Source organism: Vulpes vulpes, chromosome 10 (assembly GCF_048418805.1).
Source record: "Vulpes vulpes isolate BD-2025 chromosome 10, VulVul3, whole genome shotgun sequence".
Lineage (NCBI taxonomy): Eukaryota > Metazoa > Chordata > Mammalia > Carnivora > Canidae > Vulpes > Vulpes vulpes.
Genome location: NC_132789.1, coordinates 17,609,125 through 17,627,926, shown reverse-complemented (window position 1 = coordinate 17,627,926; position 18,802 = coordinate 17,609,125). Strand labels below are relative to the sequence as shown.

The 18,802-nt window shown below is 45.1% G+C and overlaps 1 protein-coding gene across 1 annotated transcript in view; it reads left to right on the top strand.

Moving 5' to 3' along the window:
• Window positions 1–18,136, top strand: part of LOC140594275 (piwi-like protein 1) — a 32,364-nt gene extending 14,228 nt beyond the window's left edge. Inside the window, exons 9-11 of the mRNA XM_072725185.1 lie at window positions 1,205–1,333; window positions 8,779–8,907; window positions 14,709–18,136. The gene's annotated coding sequence lies outside the window, so the exon portion shown is untranslated. The remainder of the gene's footprint in view (window positions 1–1,204; window positions 1,334–8,778; window positions 8,908–14,708) is intronic.
• The last annotated feature ends 666 nt before the right edge of the window (window positions 18,137–18,802 follow it).

The window sequence follows — 18,802 nt, the reverse complement described above, 5'->3', positions numbered from 1 at the left end:
TCCAACATTTGTGGTTTCCTGTCTTGTGACTTTTCCCCATTATCACTGGTGTGCGGTGGTATCTAATTGTGGTTTGGATCTGTAGTTCTCTGATGGCCAGCGATGCGGGGCATCTTCTCATGTGCTTGTTGGCCGAGTCTCTGTCTTCCTCTGTGAAATTTCTGTGGGTGTCTTTTCCCGGTTTCATGATCAGATTGTATGTTTCTTTGCTCTTGAGTTGAGTATGTTCTTTATAGACCTTGGATAAGAGCGCGCTATCTGAGCGGTCGTTTGCAAATATCTTCTCCCGTTCTGTAGGTTGTCTTTTACTTTTGTGGACTGTTTCTTTTGCTATGCAGAAGCTTTCGATCTGGGTGAAGTCCCAATAATTCCTTGTTGCTTTTGTTTCTCTAGCCTTGGCGGACGTATCTTGCGAGATGTTGCTGTGGCCAAGTTGAAAAAGGGTGTTGCCTCTCGTCGCCTCTCGGATTTGGATGGATTCTTGTCTCACATTTAGATCTTTCATCCTTTTTGAGTTTATCTTTGTGTGTGATGTCAGAGAATGGCCTGGGATCCTTCTTCTGCATGTGGATGTCCAATATTCCCAGCACCATTTATTGAAGAGACTGTTTTTTTTCCAGGGGGAGTCTTTCCTGCTTTCCCGAATATTAGTTGACCATAAAGTTGAGGGTCCACTTCTGGATTCGCTATTTGGTTCCATTGATCTATGGGTCTGTTTTTGTGCCACAACCACACTGTCTTGATGGCCACGGCTTTGTAGAGCAACCAAAAATCTGGCATTGTGATGCCCCCAGCTATGAACTTCATTTTGAAAAGTCCCCTGTCTCTTTGGGGTCTTTTCCGGTTCCACACTAGAATCTTAAGATGGTTTGTTCCAACTCTCTGAAGAAAGTCCATGGTATTTTGATAGGGATTGCGTGAAATGTGTAAATTGCCCTGGGTAGCATGGACATTTTCACAATATTAATTCTTCCTCTCCATGAGCATGGAACATTTTTCCTTCTCTTGATGCCTTCCTCGATTTCCTTCAGGAACGTTCTGTGTTGTTTAGGGCACAGATCCTTTACGTCTTTGGATAGGTTTATTCCTGGGTAGCTTATGCTTTTGGGTGCAGTTGTAAATGGGATTGACTCCTTAATTTTCGAGGCTCTTCTAACAACAACCTGTCAGTCAACAGCTCTTTCTATGTCAATTTATTTCCCAGGATCTGCTGTGGAAACCACAGGAACAGAACCTAGCACACAATCTGGAGACCTCCGCCCTCAAGAACAGCTGAAAATATACACCCTCTACCGAAGCAGGGAACTGGACTCCCAAACAGAGATCCCAGAGGGTAACATGAAAATTGATTCATTAAATAATAGCCTCAAGAAATCTTGTCCTAGGGGCACCTGGGTGTTTCTGTCAGCTAAGTCTCTGCCTCCGGGGTTTCAGCTCTGGTCATGACATCAAGGTCATCAGATTCACCCATATTCAGCATGGAGGCTGCTTCGTATTCTCTCTTCCTTTCCCTCTGCCCCTCTCCTCTTTACACTTGCTCTTTTGCTCTCTCCACACACGCAAAACAGAATCATTATTCAGTTTTGCTCGGGGTGCCATCGTAGAGACAGACCTCCTAAGCCGTATTCTTTATGTTTCATGTGTCCACATCTTAACTTGAAAGGTCAGTCATTAGTTTGTGGCCAAAATTGTGAAATCGCATTGAGAACCCTAATTTGGTCCGGTTTCATGGGAGGGGTTGTGAGCTAACATTTGGACATACTAGTCCGTGTTAAGTTTTAGCAAAATGTTTTCTGTTTTTACATTTTTTTATTAGAGTTCAATTTGCCAGCTTATAGCATAACACCCAGTGCTCATCCCGCCAAGTGCCCCCATCAGTGCCCATCACCCGGTCGCCCCAACTACCCACCCACCTCCGCTTCCACTACCCCTTGTTCAGTTCCCAGAGATCGGTGTGTCTCCTGTTTTGTCACCCTCACTGATATATTCCCTCATTTTCGCCATTCCCTTTATTGCCTTTCACTAGTTTTTATATTCCCCAAATGAATGAGACCATATCAAGTTTGTCCTTTTCCGATGGACTTATTTCACTCAGCATAAGTCCCTCCAGGTGCGTCCGCGTCGGGGCAAATGGTGGGTATTTGTCGTTTCTCACGGCTGAGTAATATTCCATTGTAGCCGTGGACCACATCGTCTTTATCCATTCATCTCTCGAAGGACTCCGAGACTCCTTCCACAGTTTGGCTATTGTGGACATTGCTGCCATAAACATCGGGGTGCAGGTGTCCCCGCGTTTCACCACATCTGCAGCTTTGGGGTGAATCCCCAGCAGTACAATTGCTGGGCCAGAGGGAAGATCTGTTCTTAACTCTTTGGGGAACCTCCACACAGTTTTCCGGAGTGGCTGCACCAGTTCACATTCCCACCTACAGTGCAAGAGGGTTCCCCCTTGTCCGCGTCCTCTCCAACATTTGTTGTTTCCTGTCTTGTGACTTCCCCATTCCCACTGGTGTGAGGTGGTATCACATGGGGGTTTGGATCTGTAGTTTCCTGATGGCCAGCGATGCGGGCCATGTTCTCATGTGCTTGTTGGCCGTGTCTCTGTCTTCCCCTGTGAGATTTCTGTTCGGGTCTTCTGCCCGTTTCACGATCGGATTGTTTGTTTCTCTGCTCTTGAGTTGAGTATGTTCTTTATAGATCTTGGACACCAGCCCTTTGACTGAGCGGTCGTTTGCAAGTATCTTCTCCCGTTCTGCAGGTTGTCTTTTACTTTTGTGGACTGTTTCTTTTGCTGCGCAGGAGCTTTCGATCTGGCTGAAGTCCCAATAATTCCTTGTTGCTTTTGTTTGTCTTGCCTTGGCGGACGTATCTTGCGAGATGTTGCTGTGGCCAAGTTGAAAAACGGTGTTGCCTCTGTTCACCTCTCGGATTTGGATGGATTCTTGTCTCACATTTAGATCTTTCATCCTTTTTGAGTTTATCTTTGTGTGTGGTGTCAGAGAATGGTCTAGCTTCCTTCTTCTGCATGTGGATGTCCAGTGTTCCCAGCACCCTTTATTGAAGAGACTGTCTTTTTCCAGGGATAGTCTTTCCTGCTTTCTCGAATATTAGTTGACCATAAAGTTGAGGGTCGACTTCTGGATTCGCTATTCGGTTCCATTGAGCTATGGGTCTGTTTTTGTGCCACTACCACACTGTCTTGATGGCCACGGCTTTGTAGTACAACCTGAAATCGGGCCTTGTGATGCCCCCAGCTGTGGCCTTCGTTTTGAATAGTCCCCTGGCTCTTTGGGGTCTTTTCCGTATCCACACTAGAATCTTATTTTTTTTTATTTTTATTTATTAATGATAGTCACACAGAGAGAGAGAATGGGGCAGAGACATAGGCAGAGGGACAAGCAGGCTCCATGCACCGGGAGCCCGACGTGGGATTCGATCCCAGACCTCCAGGATCGCGCCCTGGGCCAAAGGCAGCCGCTAAACCGCTGCGCCACCCAGGGATCCCCCACACTAGAATCTTAAGATGGTTTGTTCTAACTCTCTGAAGAAAGTCCCCAGTATTTTGATAGGGATTGCGTGAAATATATAAATTGCCCTGGGTAGCATGGACATTTTCACAATATTAATTCTTCCTCTCCATGAGCATGGAACCTTTTTCCTTCTCTTGATGCCTTCCTCGATTTCTTTCAGGAACGTTCTGTGGTGTTTAGGGTACAGATCCTTTACCTCTTTGGTTAGGTTTATTCCCGGGTAGCTTATGTTTTTGGGTGCAGTTGTAAATGGGATTGACTCCTTAATTTTCGAGGCTCTTCTAACAACAACCTGTCAGTCAACAGCTCTTTCTATGTCCATTTATTTCCCAGGAGCTGGAGTGATAACAACCGAACCTGAATCTCGAAGAAACCCTTGGTACACCTGCCCTGGAGCATGGCCAAAAATGTTTTCCATCCTCCGTATCAGAAGAGTTCAGCCAACCGACGACAGGCCGGAGGGTAACATGAAAATTGATTCATTAAATAATAGCCTCAAGAAATCTTGTCCTAGGGGCACCTGGGTGTTTCTGTCAGCTAAGTCTCTGCCTCCGGGGTTTCAGCTCTGGTCATGACCTCAAGGTCATCAGATTCACCCATATTCAGCATGGAGCCTGCTTCGTATTCTCTCTTCCTTTCCCTCTGCCCCTCTCCTCCTTACACTTGCTCTTTTGCTCTCTCCACACACGCAAAACAGAATCATTATTCAGTTTTGCTCGGGGTGCCATCGTAGAGACAGACCTCCTAAGCCGTATTCTTTATGTTTCATGTGTCCACATCTTAACTTGAAAGGTCAGTCATTAGTTTGTGGCCAAAATTGTGAAATCGCATTGAGAACTCTAATTTTGTCCGATTTCATAGGAGGGGTTTTGAAGCTAACATTTGGACATACTAGTCCGTGTTAAGTATTAGCAAAATGTTTTCTGTTTTTACATTTTTTTATTGGAGTTCAATTTGCCAGCATATAGCATAACACCTAGTGCTCATCCCGCCAAGTGCCCCCATCAGGGGCCATCACCCAGTCGCCCCAACCGCCCGCCCACCTCCCCTTCCACTACCCCTTGTTCAGTTCCCAGAGTTCGGTGTGTCTCCTGTTTTGTCACCCTCACTGATATTTTCCTTCATTTTCCCCTTTCCCTTTATTGCCTTCACTAGTTTTTATATTCCCCAAATGAATGAGACCATATCAAGTTTGTCCTTTTCCGATGGACTTATTTCACTCAGCATAAGTCCCTCCAGGTGCATCCACGTCGGAGCTAATGGTGGGTATTTGTCGTTTCTCACGGCTGAGTAATATTCCGTTGTAGCCGTGGACCACATCTTCTTTATCCATTCATCTCTCGAAGGACTCCGAGACTCCTTCCACAGTTTGGCTATTGTGGACATTGCTGCCATAAACATCGGGGTGCAGGTGTCCCCGCATTTCACCGCATCTTCAGCTTTGGGGTATAACCCCAGCAGTGCCATTGCTGGCCCGGAGGAAAGATCTGTTCTTAACTCTTTGAGGAACCTCCACACAGTTTTCCGGAGTGGCTGCACCTGTTCACATTCCCACCTACAGTGCAAGAGGGTTCCCCCTTGTCCGCGTCCTCTCCAACATTTGTTGTTTCCTGTCTCGTGACTTTTCCCCATTCCCGCAGGTGTGAGGTGGTATCTCCTGGGGGTGTGGATCTGTAGTTCCCTGATGGTCAGCTTGCGGGGCATGTTCTCATGTGCTTGTTGGCCGTGTCTCTGTCTTCCCCTGTGAGATTTCTGTTTGGATCTTTTTCCGTTTCACGATCGGATTGTTTGTTTCTCTGCTCTTGAGTTGAGTATGTTCTTTATAGATCTTGGACACTAGCCCTTTGACTGAGCGGTCGTCTGCAAATATCTTCTCCCGTTCTGTAGGTTGTCTTTTACTTTTGTGGACTGTTGTTTGCTGCGCAGGAGCTTTCGATCTGGCTGAAGTCCCAATAATTCCTTGTTGCTTTTGTTTGTCTTGCCTTGGCGGACGTATCTTGCGGGATGTTGCTGTGGCCAAGTTGAAAAACGGTGTTGCCTCTGTTCGCCTCTCGGGTTTGGATGGATTCTTGTCTCACATTTAGATCGTTCATGCTTTTTGAGTTTTTCCCTGTGTGTCGTGTCAGAGAATGGTCTAGCTTCCTTCTTCTGCATGTGGATGTCCAGTGTTCCCAGCACCCTTTATGGAAGACACTGTCTTTATCCAGGGATAGTCTTTCCAGCTTTCGCGAATATTAGTTGACCATAAAGTTGAGGGTCCACTTCTGGATGCGCTACTCGGTTCCATTGATCTATGGGTCTGTGTTTGTGCTATTACCACACTGTCTCGATGGCCACGGCTTTGTAGTACAACCTGGAATCGGGCCTCGTGATGCCCCCAGCTGTGGCCTTCGTTTTGAATAGTCCCCTGGCTCTTTGGGGTCTTTTCCGGTTCCACACTAGAATCTTAAGATGGTTTGTTCCAACTCTCTGAAGAAAGTCCCCGGTATTTTGTTAGGGATTGCGTGAAATGTGTAAATTGCCCTGGGTAGCATGGACATTTTCACAATATTAATTCTTCCTCTCCATGAGCATGGAACCTTTTTCCTTCTCTTGATGCCTTCCTCGATTTCTTTCAGGAACGTTCTGTGGTGTTTAGGGTACAGATCCTTTACCTCTTTGGTTAGGTTTATTCCCGGGTAGCTTATGCTTTTGGGTGCAGTTGTAAATGGGATTGACTCCTTAATTTTCGAGGCTCTTCTAACAACAACCTGTCAGTCAACAGCTCTTTCTATGTCCATTTATTTACAAGGAGCTGCTGTGATAACAACCGAACCAGAATATAGCAGACAACCTGGGTACATCTGCCCAGGAGCACGGCGAAAGCTCTTTGCAATCCGCCGAAACAGAAGAGTTCAGCCAACAGACGACAGGCCGGAGGGTAACATGAAAATTGATTCATTAAATAATAGCCTCAAGAAATCTTGTCCTAGGGGCACCTGGGTGTTTCTGTCAGCTAAGTCTCTGCCTCCGGGGTTTCAGCTCTGGTCATGACCTCAAGGTCATCAGATTCACCCATATTCAGCATGGAGCCTGCTTCGTATTCTCTCTTCCTTTCCCTCTGCCCCTCTCCTCCTTACACTTGCTCTTTTGCTCTCTCCACACACGCAATAGAGAATCATTATTCAGTTTTGCTCGGGGTGCCATCGTAGAGACAGACCTCCTAAGCCGTATTCTTTATGTTTCATGTGTCCACATCTTAACTTGAAAGGTCAGTCATTAGTTTGTGGCCAAAATTGTGAAATCGCATTGAGAACTCTAATTTGGTCCGATTTCATGGGAGGGGTTGTGAGGTAACATTTGGACATACTAGTCCGTGTTAAGTATTAGCAAAATGTTTTCTGTTTTTACATTTTTTTATTGGAGTTCAATTTGCCAGCATATAGCATAACACCTAGTGCTCATCCCGCCAAGTGCCCCCATCAGGGGCCATCACCCAGTCGCCCCAACCGCCCGCCCACCTCCCCTTCCACTACCCCTTGTTCAGTTCCCAGAGTTCGGTGTGTCTCCTGTTTTGTCACCCTCACTGATATTTTCCTTCATTTTCCCCTTTCCCTTTATTGCCTTCACTAGTTTTTATATTCCCCAAATGAATGAGACCATATCAAGTTTGTCCTTTTCCGATGGACTTATTTCACTCAGCATAAGTCCCTCCAGGTGCATCCACGTCGGAGCTAATGGTGGGTATTTGTCGTTTCTCACGGCTGAGTTATATTCCGTTGTAGCCGTGGACCACATCTTCTTTATCCATTCATCTCTCGAAGGACTCCGAGACTCCTTCCACAGTTTGGCTATTGTGGACATTGCTGCCATAAACATCGGGGTGCAGGTGTCCCCGCATTTCACCGCATCTTCAGCTTTGGGGTATAACCCCAGCAGTGCCATTGCTGGCCCGGAGGAAAGATCTGTTCTTAACTCTTTGAGGAACCTCCACACAGTTTTCCGGAGTGGCTGCACCTGTTCACATTCCCACCTACAGTGCAAGAGGGTTCCCCCTTGTCCGCGTCCTCTCCAACATTTGTTGTTTCCTGTCTCGTGACTTTTCCCCATTCCCGCAGGTGTGAGGTGGTATCTCCTGGGGGTGTGGATCTGTAGTTCCCTGATGGTCAGCTTGCGGGGCATGTTCTCATGTGCTTGTTGGCCGTGTCTCTGTCTTCCCCTGTGAGATTTCTGTTTGGATCTTTTTCCGTTTCACGATCGGATTGTTTGTTTCTCTGCTCTTGAGTTGAGTATGTTCTTTATAGATCTTGGACACTAGCCCTTTGACTGAGCGGTCGTCGGCAAACATCTTCTCCCGTTCTGTAGGTTGTCTTTTACTTTTGTGGACTGTTGTTTGCTGCGCAGGAGCTTTCGATCTGGCTGAAGTCCCAATAATTCCTTGTTGCTTTTGTTTGTCTTGCCTTGGCGGACGTATCTTGCGAGATGTTGCTGTGGCCAAGTTGAAAAACGGTGTTGCCTCTGTTCGCCTCTCGGATTTGGATGGATTCTTGTCTCACATTTAGATCGTTCATGCTTTTTGAGTTTTTCCCTGTGTGTCGTGTCAGAGAATGGTCTAGCTTCCTTCTTCTGCATGTGGATGTCCAGTGTTCCCAGCACCCTTTATGGAAGACACTGTCTTTATCCAGGGATAGTCTTTCCAGCTTTCGCGAATATTAGTTGACCATAAAGTTGAGGGTCCACTTCTGGATGCGCTACTCGGTTCCATTGATCTATGGGTCTGTGTTTGTGCTACTACCACACTGTCTCGATGGCCACGGCTTTGTAGTACAACCTGGAATCGGGCCTCGTGATGCCCCCAGCTGTGGCCTTCGTTTTGAATAGTCCCCTGGCTCTTTGGGGTCTTTTCCGGTTCCACACTAGAATCTTAAGATGGTTTGTTCCAACTCTCTGAAGAAAGTCCCCGGTATTTTGTTAGGGATTGCGTGAAATGTGTAAATTGCCCTGGGTAGCATGGACATTTTCACAATATTAATTCTTCCTCTCCATGAGCATGGAACCTTTTTCCTTCTCTTGATGCCTTCCTCGATTTCTTTCAGGAACGTTCTGTGGTGTTTAGGGTACAGATCCTTTACCTCTTTGGTTAGGTTTATTCCCGGGTAGCTTATGCTTTTGGGTGCAGTTGTAAATGGGATTGACTCCTTAATTTTCGAGGCTCTTCTAACAACAACCTGTCAGTCAACAGCTCTTTCTATGTCCATTTATTTACCAGGAGCTGCTGTGATAACAACCGAACCTGAATATAGCAGACAACCTGGGTACATCTGCCCAGGAGCACGGCGAAAGCTCTTTGCAATCCGCCGAAACAGAAGAGTTCAGCCAACAGACGACAGGCCGGAGGGTAACATGAAAATTGATTCATTAAATAATAGCCTCAAGAAATCTTGTCCTAGGGGCACCTGGGTGTTTCTGTCAGCTAAGTCTCTGCCTCCGGGGTTTCAGCTCTGGTCATGACCTCAAGGTCATCAGATTCACCCATATTCAGCATGGAGCCTGCTTCGTATTCTCTCTTCCTTTCCCTCTGCCCCTCTCCTCCTTACACTTGCTCTTTTGCTCTCTCCACACACGCAAAACAGAATCATTATTCAGTTTTGCTCGGGGTGCCATCGTAGAGACAGACCTCCTAAGCCGTATTCTTTATGTTTCATGTGTCCACATCTTAACTTGAAAGGTCAGTCATTAGTTTGTGGCCAAAATTGTGAAATCGCATTGAGAACTCTAATTTTGTCCGATTTCATAGGAGGGGTTTTGAAGCTAACATTTGGACATACTAGTCCGTGTTAAGTATTAGCAAAATGTTTTCTGTTTTTACATTTTTTTATTGTAGTTCTATTTGCCAGCATATAGCATAACACCCAGTGCTCATCCCGCCAAGTGCCCCCATCAGTGCCCATCACCCGGTCGCCCCAACCGCCCGCCCACCTCCCCTTCCACTACCCCTTGTTCAGTTCCCAGAGTTCGGTGTGTGTCCTGTTTTGTCACCCTCACTGATATTTTCCTTCATCTTCCCCATTCCCTTTAGTGCCTTTCACTAGTTTTTATATTTCCCAAATGAATGAGACCATATCAAGTTTGTCCTTTTCCGATGGACTCATTTCACTCAGCATAAGTCCCTCTAGGTGCGTCCACGTCAGAGCAAATGGTGGGTATTTGTCGTTTCTCACGGCTGAGTAATATTCCGTTGTAGCCGTGGACCACATCTTCTTTATCCATTCATCTCTCGATGGACCCCGAGGCTCCTTCCACAGTTTGGCTATTGTGGACATTGCTGCCATAAACATCGGGGTGTAGGTGTCCCCGCGTTTCACCGCATCTGCAGCTTTGGGGTATATCCCAGCAGTGCAATTGCTGGGCCGGAGGGAAGATCTGTTCTTAACTCTTTGGGGAACCTCCACACAGTTTTCCGGAGTGGCTGCACCAGTTCACATTCCCACCTACAGTGCAAGAGGGTTCCCCTTTGTCTGCGTCCTCTCCAACATTTGTTGTTTCCTGTCTTGTGACTTTTCCCCATTCCTGCCGGTGTGAGGTGGTATTTCATGGGGATGTGGATCTGTAGTTCCCTGATGGTCAGCTTGCGGGCCATGTTCTCATGTGCTTGTTGGCCATGTCTCTGTCTTCCCCTGTGAGATTTCTGTTTGGGTCTTTTGCCCGTTTCACGATCGGATTGTTTGTTTCTCTGCTCTTGAGTTGAGTATGTTCTTTATAGACCTTGGACACCAGCCCTTTGAGCGGTCGTTTGCAAGTATCTTCTCCCGTTCTGTAGGTTGTCTTTTACTTTTGTGGACTGTTTCTTTTGCTGCGCAGGAGCTTTCGATCTGGCTGAAGTCCCAATAATTCCTTGTTGCTTTTGTTTCTCTTGCCTTGGCGGACGTATCTTGCGGGATGTTGCTGTGGCCAAGTTGAAAAACGGTGTTGCCTCTGTTCACCTCTCGGATTTGGATGGATTCTTGTCTCACATTTAGATCGTTCATCCTTTTTGAGTTTTTCCCTGTGTGTGGTGTCAGAGAATGGTCTAGCTTCCTTCTTCTGCATGTGGATGTCCAATGTTCCCAGCTCCATTTTTTGAGGAGACTCTCTTTTTTCCCGGGATAGTCTTTCCTGGTTTCTCGAATATTAGTTGACCATAAAGTTGAGGGTCCACTTCTGGATTCGCTATTCGGTTCCATTGATTCATGGGTCTGTTTTTGTGCCACTACCACACTGTCTTTTCGGCCTTGGGTTTGTAGTACAACCTGAAATCGGGCCTTGTGTTGCCCCCAGCTGTGGTCTTCGTTTTTAATCGTTCCCTGGCTAATTGGGGTCTTTTCCATTTCCAGAGAAATCTAAAGATGGTTTGTTCCCACTCTCTGAAGAAAGTCTGTGGTATTTTCATAGGGATTGCATTAAATGTGTATATGGCCCTGTGTAGCACCGACCTTTTCACAATATTAATTCTTCCAACCCATGATCACTGAATATTTTTCTGCCTCTTTGTGCCTTCTTGAGTTTCTTTCAATGTGTTCTCTAGTTTTTTTTTTTTTTTTTTTTTTGTTATCTAGTTTTTAGGCTACAGATCCTTTACGTCTTTGGTTAGGTTTATTCCTAGGTATGTTATGCTTTTGGGTACAATTATAAATCGGATTGGCTGTAATTTCTTTTTCTTCAGTCTTATTGTTAGTGTCACATGCCTGGTTGTTGATGTGCAGAATCCTTTTCTGCACGAAAGAATGACCTTTGATATTTTGGAGTTTAAATTTGAGGATTCCAGTGTTCAGTGTTAGGAGAAAGTCCACCAGTGTAGCTGATGCAGTAAGTTCACAATCTCATGTAGGCAACTGCAACCTTTGGATGGCCTGCCCCAGGCTAATTGCCAACTAAGCAGAGTTCATTTTTGCCTGCGTTCTTCCATGAGAATACAACTAGAACGAGTTCTGATGTGGCGGGAGGCTAAACTCCATATCTTCCCATCTTGGGTTTTCGGGGGGGACTCATTACCAAGAGGATATCATCAAAAGAAAAAATTTATAAAGGTTTGCAGTGCACATCACACCGAAGAAATAAAAAACAAAGAGGAACTCAAAGCAGCAGCTTAAAACTGTGAGCTTTATAGCATCTTCAGCAAAGAACAATAATACATTTGTAGAAAAAATGATAGCCTAAAGAAAAGCAGTTTTAGGCTATCAAGGGCGGCAAACTGGAAAGGTAAATTTATGGGAAGACATTAACACTAAGATTTGTTTCTGGATTCCTCTTCCCAAAAACATATATAAATATATATTTTGGGGTGGCATATCTCGGCTTCCTTCACAAGGCTTTATACCTGGCTCTAGGGAATCCCTGCTGAGCCAAGCTCTGGTTATTAGTATTTGAGTTAAATTACAGTTATAGGTGGAATGGGTTTATGAGTCATTTCATTAGAATGTTTTCAAAAGATGTGCCCTTAGTCTCTTCTTTGACCAAAAGTGTGTGCAGAAGCCCCATCCTCTAAGGGATTGTACAGAATGTCTGGAGCTCTGTAGAGTTGGTTTTTTCCCCCCTCCTGAGGAAAGCAAGATTACTCTTTAACAGTTAAAAGCGTTGTTCCTATTAGGGATAATGTAACACCACGTCATCCTTCCTATATAGTACAATCATTATGCATACACTATAAAAACAGACTGCATGGTGACTAATTTTCAAATAAACCCATAGACTAAATCACAGCATATATAAATCATTTCTATCTCAACTGCTCACTTAAACCTGAACAAATTTTCTGGAAGCATGTTAATTTTCCTATGATACTCCTTAATATTTCTTGCAGAGCTGGTTTGGTGGTCACATATTCTTGCAGTTTCTGCCTATCTTGGAAGCTCTTTATCTCTCCTTCTATTCTGAATGAGAGCCTTGCTGGATAGAGTTTTCTTGCCTGCATGTTCTTCTCATCTAGGACCCTGAATCAATCCCGCCAGCCCTTTCTGGCCTCCCAGGTCTCTGAGGAGAGGTCTGCTATTAATGTAACAATTCTCCCCATATTCGTTAAGAATCTGCTGCCTCTATCTACTTTACAGATTTTCTCTTTTTCTATAGAATTTGCAAGTTTCACTATTAAGTGTTGAGGTGTTGAACGGTTTTTATTGATTTGGGGGGAGGACCACTCTATCTCCTGGGTCTGAGTGCCTATTCCCCTCCTGAATTAGGGAAGCTCTCAGCTTGGATTTGTTTAAATATGCTTTCTGGCCCTCTGTCCTTCTGGGTGCTCTCTGGAACCCCAGTGATACGTAATTCTTCCTTCTGAAGCTGTCATGTATTTCCCTTAACCTTTCCTCGTGGTCCTTTCATTGTTTTTCTCTGTTTTCCTCAGCTTCCTTCCTTGCCATCAAGGAGTCTTCTGTGTTGCTCATTCTTTCTTCCAGCACCTTATGCCTTGCCATTAGGACCCCCAATTTGGATTGCACCTCATTTAATTGATTTTTAACTTCAGCCTGATGAGATCTTAATTCTGCAGTTGTGAAGCCTCCACCCGCCCCGGGGGGAGGCAGGACCTCGGCCGTGTCCCCCGGGCCCTGGGCTCCGGGGCCTGTGCTGCCTGCACCGCGCTCCCGGGGCCATGGCGGGCGCCCGAAGGCAGCAGGTGCAGCGCCCCGCCCGCCCGGAGCCCCCGCCTGCCCCCCTGCTTCTCCCCGAGGCCCCGCCGCCTGCGGCTCCAGCGCTGTCCCGAGCTGGGCCCGCGGGCCTGGGGCGCTCTGCCCCGGCCGTGCCTTGTCTGCTAGTGACCCCGGGAGCCTGGGGACTCCGCCGCCCCTCCTGGGGTTCAGCCCGACGCCCCTCCTCTCCGGGGCTGGGCTCTAGGGGCGCCCAGGCTTTCCCGCCAGGCTGGAGCCATCTCCTCTGGCCTGCAGCTCCCCACCCCCCCCACCTGCCCCCAGGCTTCTTCCTTCCTTTCCCTTTCCCCCTTCCTGTCTTGCCTTGTTAGAAGCCCTGCCCCCCCCCCTTCTTTCTTTCTTTGTATCCACCTTCACCTTCTACCTTGTTAGAAGGGATCCTTGGCGGATCAGGTGAGTTGAGGACTCTACTCTCTGGCCTTCTTCCCCCTGTTGTCTTCTTTTTGTTTTAAAGCCCTTTCTGCGGGTCCCTGGGTGGCTCAGCTGTTTGGCGCCTGCGTTTGGCCCAGGGCGTGATCCTGGAGTATCAGGATGGAGTCCCACGTTGGGCTCCAGGCATGGAGCTTGCTTCTCCCTCCTCCTGTGTCTCTGCCTCTCTCTCTCTCTCTCTCTCTCTCTCTCTCTGTAGGTCTATCATAAATAAATAAATCTTTAAAAAAAAAAAAAAGCCCTTTGCACATGATGTACCAGTGTGTTGTGGTCCCTGTAAGGGCTCCGTTTCCATTTCCATGTATGTTTATGAGTGAGTTCTGCAATTTTGGGTTTAGCTCCACTGACAGCAGGAGAGGAGTTACTATTCCAGCAGCATCGTTTTCAACTCATGAATGAAATGGAAAGTCATTTCCCTGTCTGTCTGGAACTTGTAATTACCTGATTATTTAATTAGTTTCCTTTGTATTTATTTCATTTTGCATGACTCTATTATGGTCCTGTCTTTCTTTATGGTAGTGCATTTTCAGGATATCCTATGCGTAAAAAAAATTTTAAAAAATCATTATTCTAGTTTGCTTGTGTCCCATTCATAGGTCAAAAGTTCTAAGCCATATTCCTACTGTTCTGTGTGAATATTTTAATTTAGAAGGTGAGGCATCACTTGGTGGCCAGAATAGTAAAAATGTTTTTTCCAATCAAGTTAAGTTAATTTTTCAAGATTTAATTAGATAATTAACCAATCAATTTATTAAATTGAGGGAGAGAAAGAGAAAGGGATAGAGGGAGAAAACGTGAGCGGGCTGAGGGTTAGGAGGAGGAGTAGGCTCCCCATGTGGAGGGACCCCAACATGTAGCTGAACCCCGACCATGGGATTAGGTCCTGACCCCAGGGCGTACAATTAAGTGACTGATACCACTGGCACCCTACAACTCAAATGTGATTATGGTTAATGATTCTTAGAGTAAAGCTAATATTTGGACATTAATCTATAGCTCAACTTTAACAAAAATAAATCTTCTATTGTTTTTATTCGATAGATGTTATTACCTAGTAAAAACTGATCTTTACTTCTCTGAATGACTTTAGGAAACCAGATGGAACATCATGTTAGAGACCATGGTGCCCAAAGGAAGTGAAAGGATACCTGAAGGAAGTTGTTTGTCCTGAAGGATGTGTCTCTCCAGTCCATTCAGGATGGTGACTACAACATTCCCCAGCCAAGCAGGAGACACCATTGATGAGGGAAAGTACCCCATCACTGTCTTTATAAGCAGCTTTGGTGTCGCCAGTGGTAAACATCCTCTCAGATAAGCTAATGCATGCCAAGAGGCAAGCACTCAGCACCCTTGCCACCAGGAAGATTATGTATTTCATCTCAAATGGACGCTGTCTGATGTTCATCAGAATTTGTGTGGAAAGCAACCGAGAAAGCAACATTCGTTCCTCAAAGATACTGAGCTCACCTTGACAGCATTAACTTGCACTTCTCCTCTGATGTTCTGGAATAGTCTCATGATGAAGGGACCATAAAGTGCTTCTAGAAGGACACAGAGTACCCATCAGCACATGGGTCATGCTGCTCAAGAATAATTCAGGTAGTGGTGCCTGAGTTGCTCAGTCAGCTAAGTCTGCCTTTGGTTCAGGTCAGGGTGTCTGGGACCTGAAATGGAGCCTGATGTGGGGCTCCCTGCTCAGCAAAGGGTGTGTTTCTTTCTCTCCCTCTGCCCCTCTTGCCTCTTCTGCTCTCTCTCTCTCTCAAATACATAAATAATTTCGTGAAGAAAATAAAAGGCTAATGGGGACTGTTGATCAGTATGAACGAAGGCTAGTGAACATGATGGCATTTGGTAACTAAGCATGGGCTGAGCTACCACTGTCGGGCCACTCACGGGGTTAGGGCTGGAAAATATGGTGTGTTAGGATTTTCTTTATTTTGGAGAATGATGAGAGAAGCCATGGTGCAGTGTCAGTGGGACAATGTCCTGGGAAAACTCTCTTATTCTTTCTCTCTCCTTCCCCCTTTCTCTGTATTTCTGTGTCCATAGCTGTCTCTCATTCTCTCTCTCTCTCTCTCTCTCTCACTCACAATTCTCTCTCTGTGTCACACACATGCACACACAACTCTGTCACACTCATAGGTTTAAACAAGTCACTCCACCCTAAGAGTCATGCACTTACAACCATACCAAACAGTGAACACACCAGCTCCTAGTATTGTAGAAATGTAGGCATGTTTTCTCACCTGGGAAAGCTGCCTGTCTCACACCCCCAAGCCTCAGGAACATGGAATCGGGTGGCTGTCCAGAAGAGAACAGCAGGTTGCTGCATCTGCCGTACTATTTAGATTTTTTTTTTTCTGCAAGAGAGTGGTTCAAGAATACATACCACTTTCGCTGGTTTCTGAGACGTCTGCACTTACACAAAAGAGTAAACCATGAGGGTCAGGTCATGTGTGTCCTTTGTCATTGGTTCTCCTAGTGAGTATTCAACACCACATGAGCAACAGTAGTAAAACGATAGGCCTCCAAAGGAAGCACAGGTTGCACCCATGAAAAAGCAGGAGCTATTCCTGGGGGATGGATCTCTCGTTTACTGAAGGAGCCACACGAAATTCTTGAGGAAAAACTGCATGTGAGAGAAAGGTCCCTTACTACACTGTTTAAAACATCCCCTCCAAAACCCACAAAAATGGTCCTTACTCCTAAAAAATACACTGTTCCTTGTCATATCTGAATTCGCTCCAAAAAGAGGAAAAAAGGACCATTTCTAATTCAGGAAAATGGGTGAGCATTCCATAGAAGTTGGAAACTCATTCACTGACTTTTTTGTGGAAAAACTCCTGCACCACACACTTGGCAAGATTTAGGAGGACACAAAATAACTGTCAATGCATTCATTGGATGTGGTGCTCAGGAATTACTGAGCGATCACTGTTTATATGGGTACAGGGCAAGACTATTGTAGAGAGTGATTAATAAGTATCATATGAGGGTCTGGGGTCCATCCTCCTTGGTGGATGAGGAAAACCTTCAGCTCAGGCCAAGGCCCCAGTGTCCTGCAATCCATCCCCTCCTTGGGGCCTTGTTCAGCCCAGAATGTGCTTCTCCCTTTCCCTCTGCCTTTCTCCCTTGCTTATGCTCGCACTCTCTCTCTCTCTCTGAAATAAATAAAATCTTCCCCAAAAAGTCAATGGCAACTTCAAGTAGCCTGACATAATCAGTGCACAAATAGAACTGATCTGCACATCGATTCCAATGATGACTTCCCATCACTCATGCAGCTTGTTGTGAAACCCAACTAAAAACTCCCACCTTCTGGACATCTGGCAAAATCATTTCTGTCTCTGTAGGTCCACATATGCTGTCCTCTCTTTTGTAAGTTTTTCAACCTGATTTTACCCCTTTTCTTGGTAGGTTTGATTCAATGCTAGACAGTTATTCTCTTTTGTTCTATTTAGTCTAGTGCTCTATTGTATTTATTCACTCACAGGTTTTTTTTTTTTTTAAAGGTTTATGTATTCATGAGAGATACCGAGGCAGAGACATAGGCAGAGGGTGAATCAGGCTCCATGTGGGGAACCCGATGCAGAACTCGATCCCAGGCCCACGGGACCATAACCTGAGCCAAAGGCAGACGCTCAACCACTGAGCCACCCAGGTGTACCAGTAATCAGTTTGGTGAAAATATTCCATCCGGGAGAGGTTTAAATACTCAAAGTATACCATTTACCAATAGCCATAGCTGTGAAGCAGAGTAGGAGGGACAGGCTTCCCGTTATGCATTAAAAAAGATCACGGAGATCAAACGTACAGCATAGGGAATATGATCAGTGGAATTGTAATAGTGCTCTATGGGGACACATGGTATCTACACTTGTGAGCACAGTATTACCCTATACAAGTATCGAATCCATATGTGGTACACCTGAGACTAATGTAACCTTGTGTACCATCTTGATTTCAATTTAAAAAAAAACAGTAGTAATGTGGGCACCAGGCTCATTCCTTTAGTTGGGCATCTACTTTGGGCTCATATCATGATCCCAGGGTCCTTGGATACATAATATTATGTATTTGTCAAAACAGTCAGATGCATAACACAGAGCAGTCCTTAATATATGTGGTCAACTTCAATGATAATAATATCTCTACACTGGTTTGTTCTTTGTGATAAAAATTCCACACTAATGCAGGCATGTATGATTGTGGAAAATATGTGCCAAGGGATAGGGCGATACGGAAATTTTTATATTATATGCTGCTTTATGACACCAGTCTAATCCTAATCTCAATAATAAGGTCTCCTTATTAAAACATAATCAGTGATTTTATGTTGTTAATACTGTACACAGACTAGTGTCCAAATGTTTGCTTCACAACCCCTACCTTTTAATTTGACCAAATTTGAGTGGTAAAAGCAGTTTTACTATTTTGACATAAACTACTGACTGACCATTTAAATTATGAATTTCACATATAAAATGTAAATAATATAGGTTTGTATTTTTGTCTTTAGTGTGGTGTCCTGAGCACAGTAAAAGAATGATTCTTTTTTTTTTTTTTTTTAAAGAGAGCAAAAGAGAAAGTGTAAGGGGGAGAGCAGTAGAGGAAAAGGGAGAGAGAATACTAAGCAGGCTCCATCCTAAGCATGGAGTCCAACCTAGGATAATCTGATGACCTGAGGTCATGAACTCAGATGAAACCAGGAGGCAGTCACATACCTGAATGAACCAAACCTGTGCCCCTGGAATAAGTTTTCTTGAATCAACTAAAGGAATGAATTTCCTGGTTGCTTTCAATCGACTCCTTTGCTGGTTGTATTTTGATTTTTCCTCAAGCGTGAAGTAGTTTGGTCCAGTTTTGTATCCACAGAGATCCATAAACATTTTTCACCTAAGGTTTTTGATTGTAGACACTGGGAAACTCATAACCATAGAAAGAGCTGTGGACATCTTGCTCTCAGAAGACCAAGTGGAAATTTTAAAACTTGACACGCACTATCCAGGATGAAAATTCACTGGATAGGCTCAGCAATCCGATGAAGAAACAAAGCAGACAGTGGATGTGTAAACAGAACAAGAGAAAAAAAAAAAAACAGAACAAGAGAAATCGTACTATCATGAGAGGAGTGCGAAAAGACTGAACAAAAATTGATAGGAACTTAAACATGCATGCCTAGGA